Source organism: Chrysochloris asiatica, unplaced genomic scaffold, assembly GCF_000296735.1.
Source record: "Chrysochloris asiatica unplaced genomic scaffold, ChrAsi1.0 scaffold00222, whole genome shotgun sequence".
Taxonomy (NCBI): Eukaryota; Metazoa; Chordata; class Mammalia; order Afrosoricida; family Chrysochloridae; genus Chrysochloris; species Chrysochloris asiatica.
In genome coordinates this window covers 1,059,998-1,065,675 of record NW_006408740.1, presented here as the reverse complement: position 1 = coordinate 1,065,675, position 5,678 = coordinate 1,059,998, and positions in this window count along the sequence as shown.

Genomic DNA, 5,678 nt, shown 5'->3' with positions numbered 1-5,678 from the left:
TATATATACACACACATTGGGAGAATGGTGGCTCCATAGGATAAGCACTGAACTGTAAACCAAAAGGTCTGCAATTCGAGCCCATCAACCACTCTACAGGAGAAAACCCTATAAAGGATTGCTATATATATTACTCGGAAACCCTATACAGGGTCACTATGGGTCGGAACTGACTCAAAAGCACTTAACAACAACATATATATATGTGTGTGTGTCTATATACATACACAGACACATGCACAAACACACACAGGAGTGCTTCTGTGGCACTGTAGGATAAGCACTGGACTGCTAACTGCCAGTTTGGCAGTTAAAACCCACTAGCTGTTCATTGGAAACCCTATAGGGTTACTGTGACTTGGAACTGAACAAATTGCACTCAGCAACACACACACACACACACACACACACACACACACACAACAGAGGCATGTCAAATAGTATTGCTACTGGGTTTTAGTTCATATTGCAGGAGTTTATCCCAAATTAAATGTGATTCTTTTCAGTCAGTGGATGACTTCAGACAAGTTCACCCCTAGTCTTGTTAGGGTGGCTTAAAAAAAAAAAAAGTCCAATTAAAAAAGTGGACCAGTTCAATCCAAGGCAGAGAGGTCAGCTCAGAAGGTATGGCAACTGTGCTTTGGGATCCCAAAAGAGTCATCCTGATAACATTCCTTGAAGGACACAGGGTGGTCATGGGGCTTGTATTAGGAAGAAATTTTAAGAAAATTGAAAACTGCATTGGTGAGAAGAAAAAGGCCGAGGAAGTTGCACTGAAGAATTTTCCCCCCATCACAACATTGCATCTGCTCATTCTTCAAGAATGGCCAGGAATCTCCTATAAGAATTTTGCTGGCAAATCTTACCCCATCTACCCTACAGCCCTGATATTGCCACCCTTTAGACTTCTTTGTGTGTGTCAAACTCAAAACCATTTCAAAGGAACAGGATTTGAGTCCCCTCATGATGCCCAAAGTGCTGTTTTGCCAAGGTGTAAATTGACAAGTGCAGAATTTTTCAGGTAAGGGTTGTTGTTGTTAGTGCTGTCAAGGTGGTTCCGACTCATAGTGACCCTGTATAGGATTTCTGAGATGCAGCTGGTGGGTTAGACAAATGGAAACAGAGCCTTCAACATTCTGTAGACCTAAAGAGTGGATGTGTCGAGAAATAATAGCTTCACATTTTAATATCTTTGTTTCAAAAAGCTTTCTATGATTTTGTAGCAATACTTTTTGATTTAACCTTGTATTCAAACATGTGTGTTTGGGTACTGTTCATTGTACTTCACCTCAATTACCTCATGTAATCTCTGCAACAATGCTCTGAAGTAGGTACTACTATTACCATTATCTCAGTTTAAGAAGAGGAAGTTAAGCTCTAACAATCAATTGTGCAAACCCACATAGCTAGTATGTGGCAGAACTAGACTTGAACCCAAGCAATCCTTTGCCATAGATTCTGCCATACAGCCTCTTGTTTTGGGTATATATAAAATGCAAGAGGAGATTAGAAATAAGAATGTTTATCTCCAACTGAAGGAGCTCTGGTAGCGTAGTGGTTATGAATCGGGCTGCGAACCTTAAGGTCAGTGGTTCGAAACTACCAGCCGCTCCGCGGGAGAAAGATGAGGCTTTCTACTCCCGTAAGGATTTACACCCTCGGAAACCCTGTACAGGGTCGCTATGGGTCGGCTCCGACTCGAAGGCACTTAACAACAACAATCTCCAACTGAGGGTTGTCAGGTGAGGCATCATTGAGGAATGTGTTGTTTTAGAAGTATTGTTTTCCAAGACTATGTGTGCGCCTCTACTGAGGTGAGGTTGAGGGGTGGACAGTTTTCCAAGTAAGGAGATCTAGCATTCCAGGGCATGAATATGAGGGAGAAGAGGCACTGGAGGTTGGACACAGCTCCCTCCAGGGTGGCAGGGTCAGGTGTGGGAAGAATGGGCATACTCTGTATAATCAGTTCATCTTGTTTCATGTCACAGAGGCAGTGTCCAGGCTCTAAGGCTTAGCCAGGTTTCTCTGGCTCTGCTGTCCAGTCCCAGGCACTCCTGATGACCACAGGCTGAATCTAGCCATTAGAAGAAAGAGGAGGGGACACAGAAGGGAGAGGAGAGAGGAGGGGTTTGAGCAGATCCACTTCCTCATTTCCTCACAGTGATGCTCATCCCAGTCATCAACTCTGTGTCAGGGGGGTCAGTAGGAGGATCCTGAAGGGGAATGTAAGGAGCTGTCTGTAATATTGCTCAACCTCCAGCACATGGAGTTTGATTGCCTGGGTCAGCTGGCCATCTGTGTCTTGTTTAGCTCCCCTACTCCTGAGTCCAATTCTCTGGCCCATCTGTACAGTTGGAAGGGAGGTTTGCAGGAATGGGGACGCCAGTCTCCCAGTCTCCCACTTTTGCTGTGTTTCCCTAGCCAGGCAGATGTTTAGAAAAATAAACAGACAGGCAATCTGGGGGAGAAGTTGTGTCAGACTTAGTTGAGACATGTTGTCCTTTTCAAAGGCTGCTGATGTCCTTGACTGATCAGAATCTGGGGCCAGATACTATCCTGTTATATAGGAAAAACAGGGTCTCAGGCCATTGATAATGACAGTATCTTGTTGTTAGGTGCTGTCGAGTTGAGTTGTTTTGACTCATAGTGACCCTGTCTGCTCAACAAAACAAAACACTGCCTAATCCTGCACCATTATCACAATTGTTAAGTTTGAGCCTATTCTTGCTGCCACTGTGTCAATTCATCTTGTTGGGTGTCTTCCTCTTTATCACTGACTCTCCACTTTTCTAAGCATGATGTCCTTCTCCAGGGACTGGTCCCTTCTGATACTATGCCCAAAGAAGGAGAGACAAAGTCTCACCATGTCTGCTTCTAAGGAGCATTGTGGCTGTGCTTATTCCAAGATAGATTTGTTTGTTTTTCTGGCAGTCCACAGTACTTTCAATATTCTTTGCCAATACCACTATTCAAATGCATCACTTACTCTACAGTCTTCCTGATTCATTGTCCAACTTTCTCATGTGTATGAAGTAATTGAAAATGCCATGGCTTGCGTCAGGTTCACCTTAGTCTTCAGAGTGACATCTTTGCTCTTTAACACTTTGTTGTTGTTAAGTGCTGTCGAGTTGGTTCTGCTTCATAGAGATCCTGTATAGGGCTTTCAAGGAGCGGCTGGTGGGCTTGAATCACTGATTTTATGGTTCAAACCAACCTTGCAGTTTAGTGCTTTATTCTACTGCGCCACACCAGGACTTCTCTTTAACATTTTAAAGAGGTCTCTGGCAGCATATTTGCCTAACAGAGCCTGTCTTTTTATTTCTTGACTGTTGCTTCCATGAATGTTGATTGTGGATCCAAGCAAAATGAAGTCATTGACAATTTCAATCTTTTCTTCATTTATCATGATGCTATTTGTTGGCCAAGTTGTGAGGATTTTCGTTTTCTTTACACTGAGGCGCAATTTATATTGAAGACTGCAGTCTTTGATCTACAGCAGTAAGTATTTCAAATCCCCTTTGCTTCCAGCAAGCAAGACTGTGTCATGTGAATGTGGTTAATGAGTTTTTCTCAAATCCGATGCCATGTTCTTCCTCATATAATTGAACTTCTCTCGTTATTTGCTTAGCACACAGATCGAATAAATAGAATGTAAGCATACAACATTGACAAACACCTTTCCTGATTTTAAACCATTCAGTATTCCCTTGTTCTGTGCTTAGGCACAGGTTCTTCATGAGCACAATTAAGTGTTCTGGAATTCCCATACTTCCAAATGTTCTCCATAGATTGTTGTGATCCACACATTTGAATGACTTTGCATAGTCAATAGAGCACAAGTAAACATCTTTCTGGTAGTCTCTGCTTTTAGCCAAGATCCATAAGATATCCCTAGTTTCATCTCCTCTTCTAAATCCAGTTTGTTCTGGCATCTTCTTGTTGATGAACTGCTGCAGCCACTTTTAAATTACCTTCGGTAAAATTTTACTTGTGTGTGATAGCAATGATATTGTTAGATAATTTCCTCATTCCATTAGGTCACCTTTCTTTGGAATGGGTACGAATATGGATCTCTTACAATCAGTTGACCAGATAGCTGTCTTCCAAATTTCTTGGCACAAATGAGTATGGGCCTCCAGCGCAGTGTCAGGTTGTCGAAACATTTCAATCTGTATTCTGTCAGTTTTTTGACCCTTGATTTTGAGTGCCCTCAGTGCAGCTTGGATTTCTTTTCAGTACCATCTGTTCTTGATCATATGTTACCCCTTGAAGTGGTTGAACATTGACCAATTCTTTTTGGTCCAGTGACTCTGTGTATTCCTTCCACCTTTTTTTGATGCTTCCTGTGCCATTCAATATTTTGTCCATTATTGTTAAGTGCTTTTGAGGTAGTTCTGACTCATAGAGACACTGTACAGGATTTCCGAGGAGCAACTTGTGGGTTTGAATTACCAACCTTGTGGCTAGCCATCCAGTGCTTGTCCTACAGAGTCATACCAGGAGTCCATTTTGCCCATAGAATCCTTCAATATTGCAATATTTTTGCTTCATATCTTTCAGCTTGAGAAATGCTGAGCATGCTCTTCCTTTTTGGCTTTCTAAATCCAAGTCTTTTCATATTTCATTTAAATACTTGACTTTGTCTTCTCAAGCTTCCCTTTGAAAATGTCTGTTCCACTTTTTTTACTTCTTCATTTCTTCTAGTCACTTCAGTGTCTCTTCTGACATCCATCTTGGTATTTTAATTTCTTTCTTGTCTTTTAAATGATCTTTTGCTTTCTTCATATATGATACTATTGATATCATCCCACAATTCTTTTGGTCTTTAGTCATTAGTGTCTAATGCATCAAATCTGTTCTTAAGATGGTCTCTATATTCAGATAGGATGTATTCAAGGTCATCTTTGGGTTCTTATGGACTTGTTTCAATTTTCTTCAGTTTTAGTCTGAACTTGCTTACAAGCAATTGATGATGTTTTATACAGTTGGCCTCTGACCTTGGTTTGGCTGATGATATTGAACTTCTCCATAATTTCTTCCCACAGATGTAGTCAATTTGATTTCTGTGTATTCTATCTTGCAAGCACCTAGTTTATAGTCACTGCTTATGCTATTGAAAAAAGATACTTGCAATGAATAAGTCACTGGTCTTGCAAAATTCATCATGTGATCTGTAGCATGATTTCTATTATAAAGGTCACATTTTCCAATTACTGATCCTTCCTCTTGGCATCCAACATTTTGCATTCCAATTATCAGTAATTATCAATATATCTTGACTGCATGCTTGATAATTTTTAGACTGAAGTAGTTTTTATTGATTGTGTGCCACCTTGTTGATCCCAACTCATTTCAATTTTGTCATCATTGGTTTTAATGGTTGGGGCATAGCTTTAAATAATAGCTGTATTAATTGATCTTGTGGGCATATGAATATTGTCCTATCACAGACTGCATTGTACTTCAAAATAGATCTTGCAATGCTCTTTTTGTTAATGAATATGACCCCTTTCTTTCAATTTTCCATTTCTGGTATATGAACCATAAGATTGTCAGATTCAAAATGGCCAGTTTCAGTCTATTTCAACTCACTAATGTCTAGGATATTGATCTTTATGGACTCCATTTGGTTTTTGATGACTTCCAGTTTTCGTAGATTCATGTTCTGCTTATTAATG